The sequence below is a fragment of the Lathyrus oleraceus genome, chromosome 6, assembly GCF_024323335.1.
Source record: "Lathyrus oleraceus cultivar Zhongwan6 chromosome 6, CAAS_Psat_ZW6_1.0, whole genome shotgun sequence".
Lineage (NCBI taxonomy): Eukaryota > Viridiplantae > Streptophyta > Magnoliopsida > Fabales > Fabaceae > Lathyrus > Lathyrus oleraceus.
In genome coordinates, this window is record NC_066584.1 from 443,630,833 (window position 1) to 443,649,484 (window position 18,652).

General features: G+C 39.7%; 2 non-coding genes across 2 annotated transcripts; both read left to right on the top strand.

The window, feature by feature from the left end:
• Positions 1–10,677: 10,677 nt before the first annotated feature.
• LOC127099429 (small nucleolar RNA R71) lies at positions 10,678–10,784 on the top strand. Its single transcript, XR_007793932.1, has one exon. It is a non-coding gene; the product is annotated as a small nucleolar RNA R71 (small nucleolar RNA).
• A 6,611-nt stretch (positions 10,785–17,395) lies between these two features.
• On the top strand, positions 17,396–17,502 carry LOC127099430 (small nucleolar RNA R71). The gene has a single exon (XR_007793933.1). It is a non-coding gene; the product is annotated as a small nucleolar RNA R71 (small nucleolar RNA).
• Positions 17,503–18,652: the final 1,150 nt, after the last annotated feature.

An 18,652-nucleotide genomic window follows, 5' to 3' on the forward strand; every position in this document is an offset into this window, starting at 1 on the left:
TGCAATGGTAAATAAAATTATAATTTTAAATAATAAATAAAGACAGGCTCGAATGTAATTCACGCAATCAATGATAATCCAGTACTTGTTAGTGGAACTACTTATGGGCAATGTTTTCTCCTTTGAAAAGAACTAATTTAACAGGAACTGTCGCTTTCGCGTATTCAGAACCGAGTTGTACTCTCTAATCAACCCCTCCTATTGTCACGGATAAAAAGGTGCGTACTGCGTTAGAGTAGTAAACCTATTTTTAAGAAATATAGTATCTTAACTAAGTTGAAAAGTATTTTAACCTGGACTTCTTAGCAAAAAGAGGTTCTTACGAACCAGAGTTTAAACTTCCTAACGCGTCCGAAAATCGTTTTAAAATCTCTTTTCTTTTAATCTAAAATCTCCTAATAAACTAGACAAAGCGCTTTTGGCTGTTTTTGAAATAGTTAAAAACAATTACTTGAATTGAAAGATAAAATAGCCCTTAGGTGTTTCCACGAACAATTATACTGATTACTGGTTTAATTACGATCCTTACATTCTAACCTTTATAGAATTAGTTAGACATGATAAAGTAAATATTCTTTTTATAGTTTTTCATAAAAGTAATTTAAAGCGAGTGCAGGAAATAAACAACGTAAATGTGCGAGTGCAGGAAATAAACAACGTAAATGTGCGAGTGCAGGAAATAAACAACGTAAATGTGCGAGTGCAGGAAATAAATAAAAGTAAAATACGAACTTGAATTAAAATGGCGGCAGGATTAACTTCCTCCAGAGTGCTCCAAAAACTCGAACCACAGACAGATTACAGACTCGATCACTCGATTGCAGAGGCACCCCGATGTGGAATGGCAACTGCTTTATAACTGATATATGCCTAGAGAATTCTAATTCTGGATGAAGAAAAACGAAAATCTAAGGTCCTATTTATAGTAAAAACTGAAAGCATGAAATGACAGGGACGCCCCTCCACTAAAAAGTGGAGGTTACTGATTTTGGCCTTGTGGCGCCCGCCACAGGCCTATGGCGCCCGCCATGGTCCCTACAGGGGATGATGGAGTGGGGATCGTGGGTCTTGACGGTTGAGGAGTGGTCTTGAGACGTGGCCACGTCATGGCTAACCCCATGGCGCCCGCCACGGTGGGTGCCGTAAGTGCAAAACGCTGAATTTCTAGGTTTTCGCCCGTTTTCACTCCTTTTTCGCTCCTTTTCCCGATTCAAGCTCCGATTATTAAAAAAACCTGAAAACATAAGAAAACAAAGAAATAACAAAGCAAAACAACAATAAAAGCTAAGAATGCATGCGAAATCGGAGTCAGAAATACGGTGAATTTTAGTGTGATCAAATTCTCCCACACTTAAACCTTTGCTTGTCCTCAAGCAAACATTAAAGCTTAAGAAAATATGGTGTCAACACTTGTCTTTGGGCTAAAGGGATTCTAAGTTCAAGTCAGGATGCAGTGACAGATACTAACTAAGTGAACCAAGGGTACCATAGTAACACAAACACAAACTTCAATCCTATATTAACCACTCCATATCATCCCACAATACCTAGGCCTATCTTCTCATCTTTTTGTGTCCTTTTCATTCAGGCGCAATCACATTAAGCCCGTTATCTGTACATGCTTCATAGTAGAGTGACCGGTTAGTGATTCTGATCCATAACATAAGGTTTCTGGCACATAAGCATGTGTAAACCTGTTTTATTTCGCCTAAATGTAGCTGCGGGGGATCGGATCGTAATCCGCCCTACCAAGTTCAGTGCCAGATACCTCTGAACCAACTAACAATAGGTGACTTGCAAAATTATTATTATTTTTTTTTTTTTTTTTTTTTTTTTTTTTAGCACTGGATCATTCACTTATGTTCATCGGCCCCCTACGTAGAGCATGCTTAAGCCGGAGCTGACTGCTAAGATAAACTACTTAGGACAATTTTTAAAATGATAGTAAAGGCCAAGATGGTGGGGTTTAGGAGTGATTCCTATATTCAAGAGGTCTATGGTGCTAAAATGGTTCTGATGTTTCAAAAAGTTGACCTAGGTCACTACATCCTAATCTAAACCTGTCCCAAAGCCCAAAAAACATGTGAAACAACATCATTTTCTTTTTTAAAAATTTTCTGGTAAGGCTAAGGAAATGGGAAAAAATGAAGATGAACTAAAAAGACACTATACTGGTGACTCGTCAGACTCATGCATTATCTAAGAAAATTAAATTACTGAAAGGAAATAACTGAAAGGAAATAATTAACTAGAAAGGGAAATGACAGAAAGCAATAAAATCCCCTCCCACACTTAGATCGAACATTGTCCCCAATGTTTCGAAATAAGATAAGGGGGGTAACCTGAAAAAGACTACTGAGGAGGGGCACTGGTGCCTTCGCCGTCCTGATGTGATGGTCTGGAACGACGGGATCTACTACGATGCTGGTCCCTCCGGTCGAGTCGTGCTGATAAAGCAGCCTGAGCACTCCGAACCTCTCGAAGGTTACCTAAGATGGAACCCTGAGTGGCCTCGACAAGCTGGTAGTGTTGGCTGTTGAACTCTCTCTGACGGTTCTGCTCTAATGAGATATCGTTCAAGGTACGGCAAACGTTGCTATAGGCACGATCCGAAACCAATCGCGATTGTTGCATGAAGCTCATATTGTCCGTCAGCTGCTGTGAAATAGTAGAGAGAAGGCCATCACGCCTTTCTTCTCTAGCTGTCATATCACGCCACATCTCCTCGGTGACATGGAATCCAGGAGCAATACCTGCAACAGGGTTAGAGGAAGATGGTGCGGTGTGTGACTGTGAAGGACGATGGGGGGACATGTGAGGGATGGGAGACTGCTCTCTCCGATCATACTCATCATCAGTGTCATGTGCCTCCCCATCGGGAATATTAGGAGGAAGTGGACCCAAAACACGTGGAGCATTAAGATCATAGGTCCAGTTCCTTTCATCACGTACATCAGTACGTCTACTGCATGGTAAAGCAACAGATGGGATAGCTACCCCATGAACCATCAACTCATAACCACCTTCTCTCCTTGCTCAGCACAATTTCATGTCTTTCAGAAATTTTAAATTAATTGTGCGAGGAGGTAGTGGTTCAAGTGTAGCTATCTCATCGTTCAGGCCAAGAGCCCGAGCAATATACGTAACAAGCCCTCCAAAAACAATCGGTCCTGTTTTGTTAGTAAATAAAGTCATATGAGCAAGCATAAACGGGACCGGATTGATGTGGGTTCTAGTGAGGCATCCTTGCAAAAATAGGAGTTCACGAGCATTTACCTTGTTTGGACTTTCCGGCCAAAAATAGTACATGCCAAAAGAAGTCTAAAAACTCTTATGGCCGGGTTGTGAATGGTCGACGCAAGTATCCCTTCGAAAGAATTAATTGAAGAACTTGAAAGCCTTTGCCAGAAGGTAAATACCTCGGCCGACCACTCCGCATCCAAAGGTGCCTCACAAATTGCACCTTCCCTATGAGGGATTCCTAACAAACCTGCTAGATTGTCGGTACTGAATTCATACTCAATTCCGAACAGTCTAAAAATAACAGTACCAACAGTGCTAGCAGTGTTAGGACTGACAGTGTATATTAAAGAACTCAAAAACTCAGTTGTCAGTCGCTCATAGGTAGGTTCCTGATTAATGAAAATATTATGCAAGCCTAGAAATTCTAATAAATTAAAAACACTATGATAAATACCCAAAGCATACAGACAGTTATCGTCGACGTACCTAGTCGAGAGAATTTCTCGACTTTGAAGCCTCTGAATAATTTTCCGTTGCCTTTCGCCCGGTCTTCCATCACGAAGAAGAAATCCGTTGAACTCCATTGTTGAATGCTCCTTAGGTAGTGAAAATGGTAGAAAAAGTGGTTTATGAGGGGATGATAAAGTTTTGATTTTTTTGGTTTTTTGATGGATGAAAATGGAAATGGATGTTAGATATGTTTTATGGATGGTGGGTATTTTGGAAATGAGGGAGCTTTAATGGGGTTCAAGGAGGATTTGGAAGGTTGGAAAAATGGGTTTTTTGTGAAGAAAGGGATGAAAATGGTGGAAATGGGGATTCAGCCCCGTACTTGTTGTTGGTACGGTGTGGCGCCCGCCACAGGGCCTATGGCGCCCGCCACAAGGCCAATTCCTGGGCCTTGTGGTTTTGGATCCTCCTTTTGGGCCTTCTTGCACCTTTGTCTTCCGGGGGTCTGAATAGCGTTTTCTTCTTCTTTTCAAGGCTTGAGGCTTGCATATTTTTTGTAAAGACAAAAATGAAAATATTTTGTCTTATATTTTTTTTCTTTGCACGACAAAAAATAAAATAATTAAAGAAACAAAAGAAAAAGAAAAAGTTAACATTAGTGCATAATATGTATATATATAAGAAATTCAGAGTGCATGAAAATATAAAAGCTGCAGTAAAGTAAAATATGTCTGGAAATGCGATAAATAAAATACTAGGGTAATGCTGTCAGGGTAGAATGAGTCATGTGGTAGGCGTCTTTTCCTGGCTTGATCCACGAAACTCAGCTATCTCCCTCCGAAGCTCTTCAATCTCCTGATGTAGAGCATCGGTCTCTGAGGCATGAGTGAGATCAGAAACCTGCATCTGTAACTCTAAGTCTGCCACTTCCTGCTTGAGCAGGGCAGTCTCCTTACGGAGCTCATAAATCTGTGTTTGTAGGTCAGGTGGCTGCAGAGACAAATTGTTAGACATAACAGTGATCTGGGGAGTAAGAGGTGTAGGAGTGTACTCAGCGGCGGGAGGCGATTTCGGCTCTTCGACAGTCTCTCCATAACCCTCTAGAGCATAACTCCAATTTTCAGGATCATGGACACTGGTCATCAGCTGATCTGGTAATGTGAAATAGTGTATCGCTTCGCCGTCGATCAGCAGTCTAAACATGTTGGGCTCAAAAAAAACCCTCCTCATCAGTCCTCTATCAAGACAAAAATCAATATCCAGGGTGGTGTAGAAGCAGAAGGTCCTGAGGTGCAATAACTTGCGAGACAGACCCAATGCAGTAGCGATCTGTGTAACAATCCCACCGACATGGATGATGCCTACGGATGATCTGGCAACACTAGCCAAGCCCTTTAACAGAAAGTTGCCACAAGCAACAGGGCGAGACTGAGTTGCACAAAACAGTAGGAAAATCTCCTCTTCACTTAGCAGTGTCTCTTTATCTGGAAAACCTAGGAAAGAATGTGCTAGAATCATCTGGAAGTACCTCAATGCAGGGTTGTGGATTACCTGAGAAAACTGGGTAGAAGGATCTTGGCTCCCTCCGCCGGATATTTTAGTCCAAAACTTTTCCACTTCTCTGCTCATAAAATACCCCATCGGTGTATCTGGAATAGCATCAGGAGTAGTCTGGAAACCTAGCAAATCACCAAACTCCTTGTGAGAGAATGAGTAGTCAATCCCGAACAACCTGAAAACAGCGAGTCCATCGGGTCCAGCCCAGGGGTCATAATGAAACGAGCTGAGGAACTCAAGAGTCAAGTTCCTATAAGTGTTGTTCCTGTAGTCAAATTGTTCCCACTGGAGTTGATGGCATAAAAATCTGACGCTTGGCTCTATCCCCAAGGCATCCATGCAGTCATGGTCAGGGTACCTGGTAGGAGCCATAGGGCGTCTCATGTGAACATAGTAACGCTCTCTCTGTGCATCATCTCTAAAGGCCACGTGCATGTCATCAGGGTTCTGCATTCTGTACAAGGTTAGCAAACAAGTCCTGAAAGCACATAAAACATTCAATCGTTAGTCCTGACACAATAATAATAATATAAACAAAATAAAGTAAAAGTAAAAAATAAAAAGTACAAAAAATAAGAAAAACCATGGGTTGCCTCCCATGCAGCGCTTGTTTAACGTCATTAGCTCGACGACCGATATTTAAACATCATTGGAAGGATATGGTGGATCACTCAGAGTATGGCAGGTGTATGTTGTCGGGATGTCACCTCCTTCGTAGGGCTTCAACCTCTGTCCATTGACGATGAACGGTTTACATGTCTGGTTCTTGATTTCAATAGCACCGGATCTCAGGATCTTAGATACTTCGAAAGGGCCAGTCCATCTCGAACGGAGTTTACCTGGAAAAAGTCGTAACCTAGAATCGAACAGGAGAACAGGATCGCCTATTTTGAAGTCTCTTCTTATGATTCTTTTGTCATGCCAAGCTTTTGTTCTTTCTTTGTATATGATGGTATTTTCGTAGGCAGATTGTCTGAGCTCTTCTAATTTGTGGATGTCAAGGATACGTTTCTCACCAGCTGTCAAGTAATCCAAATTCAAAGTTTTGATGGCCCAATAGGCCTTATGTTCCAATTCAAAAGGTAAGTGACATGATTTTCCATAGACCAGTTGATAAGGGGTTGTTCCTATAGGAGTTTTGAAAGCGGTTCTATAGGCCCATAATGCTTCTTGAAGTTTCTGTGACCAATCCTTTCTAGATATAGAGACAGTCTTCTCGAGGATTTGTTTTATCTCCCTATTAGATACTTCCACTTGTCCATTGGTCTGTGGGTGGTATGGTGTTGCTACTCTATGCTTAACTCCATACTTGCTTAAAAGTTTATCAAATATTCTCGATATGAAGTGCGATCCTCCATCGCTTATGACTAAACGGGGTGTTCCAAACCTGGGAAATATATAATTTTTGAATAATTTGATGACTACTCTGGTGTCGTTTGTGGGTGCGGCGATAGCTTCAATCCATTTAGACACGTAGTCAACAGCTACTAAGATGTACTGATTTCCAAAAGATGGTGGGAACGGTCCCATAAAGTCTATACCCCATACGTCGAAGAGTTCTACTTCTTGGATATTTCTTAACGGCATTTCATTACGTCTTGAAATATTTCCTGTGCGTTGGCATCTATCACACTTGATAATGAAAGCATGGACATCACGCCACATAGTAGGCCAGAATAGGCCAGCTTGAAGAATCGTGGCGTAGGTCTTAGATGTGCTTGCATGTCCACCATAGGGTGCAGAGTGACAATGCTCAATTATATTATTTACCTCTTCTTCTGGAACACAACGGCGGAAAATGCCATCTTTACCTCTCTTGAAAAGAAATGGTTCGTCCCAATAGAAGTTTCTCACATCACTATAGAACTTCTTCTTCCGGTGGTAGTTTAGATCAGGGGGTATGATGTCAGCGGCTAGATAATTAACAAAGTCTGCATACCAAGGTACATCACTTATGGCTAAGGATTTTTGAAAATACTCATGAGGGTCTGGGTTATCTTCTTCAATGTTTCTAGTTGGGCTATCAGTCTATCATAGGCAAAATCGTCATTTATGGGAACTGGATCAGGTTTCAGGTATTCTAGCCTAGATAGGTGATCAGCTACCACATTATCAGTGCCTTTCTTATCACGGATATCCAAATCAAACTCTTGCAGTAATAGAATCCATCGAAGTAACCTAGGCTTGGCATCCTTTTTGCTTAGTAAGTAACGAATGGCAGCATGGTCGGTATAAACTATAATCTTGGCTCCTACTAGATAAGATCTAAATTTGTCTATTGCAAAAACTACAGCTAGGAGCTCTTTTTCGGTTGTTGCGTAATTGAGCTGTGCAGCGTCTAGGGTTCTACTGGCATAATAAATCACATGTAACTTCTTATCTTTTCTCTGACCTAGAACGGCTCCAACAGCGTAATCACTGGCGTCACACATTATCTCAAACGGTTCTGACCAATCAGGGGTTTTCATTATAGGTGCTGAAGTTAGAGCTTCCTTCAGAAGATTAAATGCTTCAGTACATTTTTCATCGAAGATAAATTCAGCATCTTTCATTAAAAGACCAGTTAAGGGCTTTGTTATTTTGGAGAAATCTTTGATGAAACGTCGGTAAAATCCGGCATGTCCAAGAAAACTTCTTATCTCCCTGATAGTCTTCGGCGGTTTTAGATTCTCTATGACTTCTATTTTTGCTTTATCTACCTCTATACCTTTTTCGGAAACTATATGTCCTAAAACAATCCCTTCGGTGACCATGAAATGACATTTTCCCAATTTAGCACAAGGTTTACCTCCACACATCTCTCCAGGATTTTCTCAAGGTTGACAAGACAATTTTTGAAATCTGATCCACAAACTGAGAAATCGTCCATAAATACTTCCATAATTCCATCTAAATAATCAGCAAAGATAGACATCATGCAGCGTTGGAAAGTTGCAGGAGCATTACAAAGTCCAAAAGGCATTCTTCTATAGGCAAAAGTTCCAACTGGGCATGTAAAGGTAGTTTTTTCTTGATCTTCGGGGTGAATAGGTATTTGGAAGAATCCTGAATATCCATCTAAATAACAAAAGTAAGAGTGTCTGGCTAGGCGCTCCAACATTTGATCTATGAATGGTAATGGGAAATGGTCCTTCCTAGTTGCTTTATTTAATTTTCTATAATCTATGCACATACGCCAACCTCCATCGGTTCTTTTTGCTACAGGTTCGCCCTTCTCGTTTTGCACGACTGTGATGCCTCCCTTTTGGGTACTACATGCACGGGACTCACCCATTTACTGTCCGAGATCTGATATATTATACCTGCCTCTAGTAACTTAAGAACTTCAGTCTTAACTACCGCACTCATTATAGGATTTATTCTACGTTGGTGTTCTCTGGAAGGTTTTGAATCTTCTTCAAGCAAAATCCGATGCATGCATACGGATGGGCTTATTCCTTTTAGATCAGAGATCTTATATCCTAAGGCTGAGGGGTACCTACGTAAAACTTCTAATAATTGATCGGTTTCTTTTTGGTTTAAGGTAGCACTGACTATAACTGGACGATTCATATCTTCATCCAGAAATTCATATCTCAGGTTTTTAGGCAGTTCCTTAAGTTTTACGGTCGGTTTCATAGGGCAAGGCATAGGATCTGGGGTAAGAGATAAACATTCGTGAAGGTTATCATCAATGTAGGGTGTTTATAATTGTCATCTTCCAAAATAAGGGTTGATGGCAATTTTATAGATTTATTTTCTTCTTCTTGTTCTAATTCCCTAATGCATTCTTCGATGATATCTAAGGCATAACAAGAATCTCCTATCACAGGTGCCATAAGAAATTTTGACAATATAAATTCTATCTTCTCTTCACCTACCTCAAAAGTTAGTTTTCCTTTTTTAACATCTATTACGGCTCCAGCAGTCGATAAGAACGGTCTACCTAGGAGGATTGGTATGTCGTCATCTTCTTTAATGTCCATGACAACAAAATCAGTAGGTATAAACAACTGACCCACCCTAACAGGGACGTCTTCAAGTATGCCTATAGGGTATTTAACGGATCTATCGGCTAATTGAAGCGACATCTTAGTAGGTTGTAATTCTCCTAAGTTTAATCTCTCACAAACTGCTAAAGGCATTAAGCTCACACTAGCTCCTAAGTCTAGAAAAGCTTTTTCGATGACATGATTCCCTAAAATACAAGGAATGGAAAAATTTCCGGGATCTTTATCTTTCTTTGCTAACCTATCTTCGGAAATAGAATTACATTCCACGGGTTTCGGATCTTCAAGTCTACGTTTATTCGTAAGTATGTCTTTGAGAAACTTAGCATAAGAAGGTATTTGGGTGATGGCTTCTGTATAGGGGATTTCTACGTGAAGTTTTTCTATAACCTTAACGAATTTTTGATATTGATTATCGATTTGGGTTTTCTTTAATCTTTGAGGGTATGGTATTGGTGGTTTGTATGGCGGTGGTGGTACATAGGTTTTATTTTTAGGTTCTTCTCCTTTTTCTTGACTTTCCGGGGTTTCAGGCTTCTCTGGTTCCTTTTCCTCACTCCTCTTTGAAGTTTCAGGCTCACTTAATCTAGGGTTTAAAGGCTCCTTATAAGCGGTTCCACTTCGTAGAGTAATGGCATTAGCTTGCCCTTTCGGGTTTTGTTGAGGTTGTCCAGGGAACTGTCCTCCAGGGGTAGTCTGTGGGGCTTGGTTTAACGCTACCTGAGAGATCTGGGTTTCAAGCATCTTATTATGAGTAATGATTTGATCAACCTTGGTTCCTAACTGGGTAATTAGTTCGTTAACATGGACGCTTTGGTTCATGAACTCTTTGTTTTTCTGTTTTTGAGCAACGATGAAATCTTTTACAATTTCTTCAAAGCTCGGGTTTGGCGGTACAGGTTGCATAGGTTGATTTGTTCTAGGGGCTTGGTAACCTTGTTGTCTCGGAGGTGCGGTATTTTGAATAGGGTTATTATTTTTGTAGGAGAAGTTTGGGTGATTCCTCCATCCAGGGTTATATGTGTTAGAAAATGGGTTCCCTTGGGTATAGTTCACTTGCTCAGTGTTGGTTTCATTTAACAGATTGCATTCGGCGGATTGGTGTCCTTGCGTTCCACATATCTCACAATTCGGCGAAACTGCGGCTACAGTATTCGGAGTTGTACACATATGTTCGACTCTAAGGGCCAACGCGTCCATTTTAGCCTGCATCATGTCTATAGAGCTTAGCTCATGTATTCCTCCTTGGGCTTCCTTCTTTTCCACTGTCGCTCGTTCTACTCCCCATGATTGATGGTTTTGGGCCATATCCTCGATAAGGGCACTAGCTTCAGGGTAAGGTTTATTCATCAGTGCGCCACCAGCGGCAGCGTCGATGGTCATCTTAGTGTTATAATGAAGTCCATTATAGAAGGTTTGGATGATTAGCCAATTCTCTAAGCCATGGTGTGGGCATGCTCTTAATAGTTCTTTATATCTCTCCCAGGCTTCGAACAACGACTCTCCTTGGAGTTGGGTAAATCTAGTTATAAGGTTTCGAAGAAGAGCGGTCTTACTTGGGGGAAAATATCTAGCAAGAAAAACTTTCCTAAGGTCATCCCAAGTTGTTATTGAATTGGGTGGAAGGGAATCTAACCATGATAGAGCTTTATCTCTGAGGGAAAAGGGAAATAATCTTAAGCGTATCGCCTCAGGAGAAGCTCCATTGGTTTTAAAGGTGTCTGCTAACTGAAGAAAGTTTTTTAAATGTTGGTTTGGGTTATCAGTAGCGAGACCTGAGAATTGTCTCTGTTGCACTAATTGCAGCAGGGATGGTTTAAGTTCAAAATTATTGGCTGGGATAACGGGGTTTACTATAATGGAACTAGGTTCCTCGTTTGATGGTTGGGCGAAGTCCTTAAGAGGTCTTCGGTTTTGTTCTTCGGCCATAGCTATCCTATTCCTATGGAAAAATAAACGTGCGCGAGCGTAACGTTCAGGTTCAGCTAGAGGGTCTACTAAACTTCCGGCACTGCGAGTCTTTCGCATTGACCGGTGGGTAACAACCTTAGTCTAAACGGTATAACTACAGGGTAATGAAATTTGACGAAATTGGTCCCCGGCAACGGCGCCAAAAACTTGATGCGTGTTTTTCGCAAGTGTACGAATCACGTCAAAGTAATATAAAAGATTATCGAATCCACAGAGACCAAGTGTCAATCTATCAAACCTGTTGTTATGGTGTGTATCTAAGGCAACTATTTTTAAGGGTTTTAATAAGGGTGCAATGGTAAATAAAATTATAATTTTAAATAATAAATAAAGACAGGCTCGAATGTAATTCACGCAATCAATGATAATCCAGTACTTGTTAGTGGAACTACTTATGGGCAATGTTTTCTCCTTTGAAAAGAACTAATTTAACAGGAACTGTCGCTTTCGCGTATTCAGAACCGAGTTGTACTCTCTAATCAACCCCTCCTATTGTCACGGATAAAAAGGTGCGTACTGCGTTAGAGTAGTAAACCTATTTTTAAGAAATATAGTATCTTAACTAAGTTGAAAAGTATTTTAACCTGGACTTCTTAGCAAAAAGAGGTTCTTACGAACCAGAGTTTAAACTTCCTAACGCGTCCGAAAATCGTTTTAAAATCTCTTTTCTTTTTAATCTAAAATCTCCTAATAAACTAGACAAAGCGCTTTTGGCTGTTTTTGAAATAGTTAAAAACAATTACTTGAATTGAAAGATAAAATAGCCCTTAGGTGTTTCCACGAACAATTATACTGATTACTGGTTTAATTACGATCCTTACATTCTAACCTTTATAGAATTAGTTAGACATGATAAAGTAAATATTCTTTTTATAGTTTTTCATAAAAGTAATTTAAAGCGAGTGCAGGAAATAAACAACGTAAATGTGCGAGTGCAGGAAATAAACAACGTAAATGTGCGAGTGCAGGAAATAAACAACGTAAATGTGCGAGTGCAGGAAATAAACAACGTAAATGTGCGAGTGCAGGAAATAAATAAAAGTAAAATACGAACTTGAATTAAAATGGCGGCAGGATTAACTTCCTCCAGAGTGCTCCAAAAACTCGAACCACAGACAGATTACAGACTCGATCACTCGATTGCAGAGGCACCCCGATGTGGAATGGCAACTGCTTTATAACTGATATATGCCTAGAGAATTCTAATTCTGGATGAAGAAAAACGAAAATCTAAGGTCCTATTTATAGTAAAAACTGAAAGCATGAAATGACAGGGACGCCCCTCCACTAAAAAGTGGAGGTTACTGATTTTGGCCTTGTGGCGCCCGCCACAGGCCTATGGCGCCCGCCATGGTCCCTACAGGGGATGATGGAGTGGGGATCGTGGGTCTTGACGGTTGAGGAGTGGTCTTGAGACGTGGCCACGTCATGGCTAACCCCATGGCGCCCGCCACGGTGGGTGCCGTAAGTGCAAAACGCTGAATTTCTAGGTTTTCGCCCGTTTTCACTCCTTTTTCGCTCCTTTTCCCGATTCAAGCTCCGATTATTAAAAAAACCTGAAAACATAAGAAAACAAAGAAATAACAAAGCAAAACAACAATAAAAGCTAAGAATGCATGCGAAATCGGAGTCAGAAATACGGTGAATTTTAGTGTGATCATGTACCTGCTATAAAAGGAAACTAGATTATGCAGGATTTTTCCAGATGTCAAACCCGATGTCATGACATCTTGTACACAGAACATTCAGTATGAATGTCTGGTGTTTTGTGATTGCACAATTGGTGGCAATCATTGGTTGATTGAAGATATGGCTAGCTGGCGCATTCTATCAGGGATATCAACCAGATTTGTTTATTTTCCAAGGAGATCTTTACAGCTGATATGAAAAGATTTGATTGGAAAATATATCTAGGGTTTTCAAGCTGTCCAATGTTTCTATAAAAAGGGACTCAGAAAACCTGTTTGAACACACAACCAAGACTGAGCGAAATTTAGAGAGAGAGCTAGGGTTTGTGTCTGTAGGTCATTCAAGTCATCCATAGATGATTGAATTGGACTGATTTGTCTTCTTGATCAAAGCTTTGAAGCAAGATCAAGAGTGTGTCTTCTTGATTGAAACTGTGAAGTAAAATCAAGAATATTATAATTGAAAAGTATTTTCTTTTCACAAGGGATTGTTGTTTAAGATCACGTGTTTGTGATTGTAAGGGAAGTGAGTGGGTTCTCATATCTAAGAGTGCTTAGGTAGAAATTGCACGGGTAGAGATTAGGTGAGAAAGACTGTAACTTGGTGAAGTGTACGGATAGTCTTTGAACTAATTCTATTATAGTGAATTTCCTTCCTGGCTTGGTAGCCCCCAGACGTAGGTGAGTTGCACCGAACTGGGTTAACAATTGCTTGTGTGATTTGCTTTTCAATTCTGTTTTATTATCCATTGTGTATTAACATATATTAGTGTCGTGACATTACCTTCGACATCTTATATCTGATACCAGAATTTCATTTGGCAAGGTAGAAAGTGTGCTCAATTCAATTCAAACTAGTTACCAGTCTACTCGTGGTTGTGTGTTGAACGTTTCCCCTAACCTTTGATCATCTATAACTACTTCATCGTTATTTTATTTTTGAAATATGGTTTCGTGTTCTTCACTTGTGAGCCAATCAGGTTCAATTAATGAACCTGAGCATGGAGCACACATCCACGATCCAGGTTGAGTGCAATGAGCATACAATTGTGCAATGAAACCTTGAGATGTAGAAGTTCAATGTTCATGTCTTAAGGAAGAAGATGAAATTTCTTCGTCGTGAAGCATATTCTCTCTCCCTCTATTTTCATTTCATTTAAATATTTCTTTTTCATTTGTCATATTCTGGTTGGTTGTTTCATGTGATATGGGTGATAGAACATGGTGCATCATGTTTGACTTAGCACGTGTTAGTCCATGCAATCGGGGCCACGTGTTTAACATACTTTATTTAGTATTCAGATCAGATGGCTATCGTGAGTCCTTTTAACAATACGTGTGAGCCTTTGGATCAGATCCAACGGATCTGATGAGATGAGGGTTGCTCTTGGCTTTTAGTCAAACATTGACTTTGGTAATGGGCCTTAGCGCCATGGGCTTGATCCAAGTGCTATCTGGACCTCCTTGTCCAGTTTGCCCCCTAGTTTGTTTATTTTGATTTTTTTTTATTGTTTTAATTTTAATTATATTTTTTCCAACATAATTCAACTCTTGATTTTATTTCTATTATTTTAATCAATTATTTTTATTTTTCTTTATTTTGCAATTAATTTCATTTTATTAGTAGTATAATTTGATTAGTTGCATTTTAATTCAATTTTATTTTTATTTTTATTTTTATTTTTCAATTTTATTTTTATTTCATTTTTAGTATAATAATTAGATTATTTGCATTATAATTTGATTTTAATTTTCTTTATTGCTTGCACCTTAATTTCTTCAATGCAAATTAACCTCTAACCAATAACTTCTATTTCTTTTTATTCCAACTCTTATTCATCTTTTGTGATTGCTTGGTTGATTAATCTTCTTCATCTCAAATCATCCATAGATGAATATCCTTTGGTTGATTCAATCTTCTTCAATTCAAACTTGTTGATAAATGACCAATTGATCATTCTTGGCACTTTGAATTGATGATAGGTTATCCCGAGGTGAAGCATATCTTTAGGTCCTTTGGTTTGTTGATAGATGGTCCTTAAGTGATTGTTCTTTTAACCTAATCTCTAACATTTACATTATGAAATTCTAACTTCTAAATTCTACTTTCTTGCAAGTTAATTTCATGTCAAAAAATACTTAATCTTCTTTGTAATACTTAATGAAGAGACTTAGAGGACTTGTTAGGACCCATGCTTGGACCTTAGACTTTTATGATTGACCTATGTATAATTTGGAGCATCATATACTTGTAATATTTTATTACAAGAGAGCATTCATGGCACTAACCTAGGGAGATATTTTTTGTAATTCCATTATCCCTTTCTTAGCTTAGGACACAATACGCACACAAGGCTTTCTCTTGGGATACCTTACAACGAGACCCTTTATTTCTCGCATTATTCCCTTGTATTTTTCATGTATCCCCCTCCCCACTTTGGTGTACCTTTTTCCTCGCTTTCCTTTGTTTGTTGATGCTTGTTAGCCAACCTTAAGAGTTATGATCGTCACCATTTCAAAATAACAAGCAAACCCCTGATCCAACGTCAAGCGGCATTTTTCCAATCAAAACTTAAAAAATAATAAAAATACTATTAGGGTTGTGCATCTGTGTAGTAATCCAATCCAAATCAACCACTCTTTTCACAAAACCTAAAAACAACATCAATTCATCAAAATACAATTTTGTGCATTAGGGTATCACTCCGAAAATCATTTTTCAAGGTAAAAACAACCAACACACAATCATTTTTTACCATGAACTACGAGGCTCTGACTTCCTTATTGCACGAATGAGGATATCTAGACACGAGGGGCCAAATCTTTGACGAGCACACTAATAAAAAATTTCACCTCCACTCCATAAACCCTTAGCAAGTAAACATTTAGATAATGACACACATTCAAGCGTAAACATCCTAGATGGTTCACTTCAAGTGCGAAGGATGCAATGGGTGCTAATACCTTCCCCTTGCATAACCGACTTCCGAATCCGCTCATGCTGCGATGACCATTATTTTGGGGTTTTCTCAATATTTTACCTTTCCTTAGGAATAAAGAAAATCTGACGGCGACTCTGTATTTTCCCCGTAACGACAGTTGGCGACTCTGTTGGGGACCCTTCCCTAAGCAAGTCAAGCTCACTCTAGGTTGCTTCCTCGCATGTTTGAGTGTTTATCTTTTTGCATTACTTGCTTTATTCATTTCTTTTGCTTTGAATTTTCATTTGATATATGTTATGTGGCTATTATGATGTGGTATTAAATGGATACTTCGACTACAATAAACCTTGAGGAAAAAACTCTTTACCCGAGTCTAGAGTGCAAACATAAGATAGGACGATGGTTGGGTAGTGCGGGTCTCCGAGATGTAATTCTTGTAAGGGTCGGCACGAGAACCTCACTTAGAGTATATCCTTTGAAAATATTGTCGCCCGACATGTAATTGCCATAAGCTTCAATGTTTTTATGAGGATCATTTATTCTAAGAACCTTTGTAGAACCTTTAACCCTTTGGCCTACTAAGGCGGTGGTTGCGTAGTATGGGTCCCCGAGATGTAATTCTCGTAGGGGTCGCTATGAGAACCTTACTTAGAATAGATTCTCTTGAAGGAGTTTACGCCCGTCATATAGTTTCCATAAGCGACAAATATTCTTTAGGATCCATGACTTTGAGAACCGTGTCTAGAACCCGTTGTCGATGGTTGCGTATTACGGGTCCCCGAGATGTAGTTCTCGTGGGGGTCGATACGAAGACCTCACCCAGAATATATTCACTTGAAGGAATTTTCAACCGACATGTAGTTGTTGTAACTGACAAATATTCATATGGATTCATGACTTGGGGTTCCTTTGTTAAACCTTAGTCCGCACCTGGTTCATGAACTCTTTGTTTTTCTGTTTTTGAGCAACGATGAAATCTTTTACAATTTCTTCAAAGCTCGGGTTTGGCGGTACAGGTTGCATAGGTTGATTTGTTCTAGGGGCTTGGTAACCTTGTTGTCTCGGAGGTGCGGTATTTTGAATAGGGTTATTATTTTTGTAGGAGAAGTTTGGGTGATTCCTCCATCCAGGGTTATATGTGTTAGAAAATGGGTTCCCTTGGGTATAGTTCACTTGCTCAGTGTTGGTTTCATTTAACAGATTGCATTCGGCGGATTGGTGTCCTTGCGTTCCACATATCTCACAATTCGGCGAAACTGCGGCTACAGTATTCGGAGTTGTACACATATGTTCGACTCTAAGGGCCAACGCGTCCATTTTAGCCTGCATCATGTCTATAGAGCTTAGCTCATGTATTCCTCCTTGGGCTTCCTTCTTTTCCACTGTCGCTCGTTCTACTCCCCATGATTGATGGTTTTGGGCCATATCCTCGATAAGGGCACTAGCTTCAGGGTAAGGTTTATTCATCAGTGCGCCACCAGCGGCAGCGTCGATGGTCATCTTAGTGTTATAATGAAGTCCATTATAGAAGGTTTGGATGATTAGCCAATTCTCTAAGCCATGGTGTGGGCATGCTCTTAATAGTTCTTTATATCTCTCCCAGGCTTCGAACAACGACTCTCCTTGGAGTTGGGTAAATCTAGTTATAAGGTTTCGAAGAAGAGCGGTCTTACTTGGGGGAAAATATCTAGCAAGAAAAACTTTCCTAAGGTCATCCCAAGTTGTTATTGAATTGGGTGGAAGGGAATCTAACCATGATAGAGCTTTATCTCTGAGGGAAAAGGGAAATAATCTTAAGCGTATCGCCTCAGGAGAAGCTCCATTGGTTTTAAAGGTGTCTGCTAACTGAAGAAAGTTTTTTAAATGTTGGTTTGGGTTATCAGTAGCGAGACCTGAGAATTGTCTCTGTTGCACTAATTGCAGCAGGGATGGTTTAAGTTCAAAATTATTGGCTGGGATAACGGGGTTTACTATAATGGAACTAGGTTCCTCGTTTGATGGTTGGGCGAAGTCCTTAAGAGGTCTTCGGTTTTGTTCTTCGGCCATAGCTATCCTATTCCTATGGAAAAATAAACGTGCGCGAGCGTAACGTTCAGGTTCAGCTAGAGGGTCTACTAAACTTCCGGCACTGCGAGTCTTTCGCATTGACCGGTGGGTAACAACCTTAGTCTAAACGGTATAACTACAGGGTAATGAAATTTGACGAAATTGGTCCCCGGCAACGGCGCCAAAAACTTGATGCGTGTTTTTCGCAAGTGTACGAATCACGTCAAAGTAATATAAAAGATTATCGAATCCACAGAGACCAAGTGTCAATCTATCAAACCTGTTGTTATGGTGTGTATCTAAGGCAACTATTTTTAAGGGTTTTAATAAGGGTGCAATGGTAAATAAAATTATAATTTTAAATAATAAATAAAGACAGGCTCGAATGTAATTCACGCAATCAATGATAATCCAGTACTTGTTAGTGGAACTACTTATGGGCAATGTTTTCTCCTTTGAAAAGAACTAATTTAACAGGAACTGTCGCTTTCGCGTATTCAGAACCGAGTTGTACTCTCTAATCAACCCCTCCTATTGTCACGGATAAAAAGGTGCGTACTGCGTTAGAGTAGTAAACCTATTTTTAAGAAATATAGTATCTTAACTAAGTTGAAAAGTATTTTAACCTGGACTTCTTAGCAAAAAGAGGTTCTTACGAACCAGAGTTTAAACTTCCTAACGCGTCCGAAAATCGTTTTAAAATCTCTTTTCTTTTTAATCTAAAATCTCCTAATAAACTAGACAAAGCGCTTTTGGCTGTTTTTGA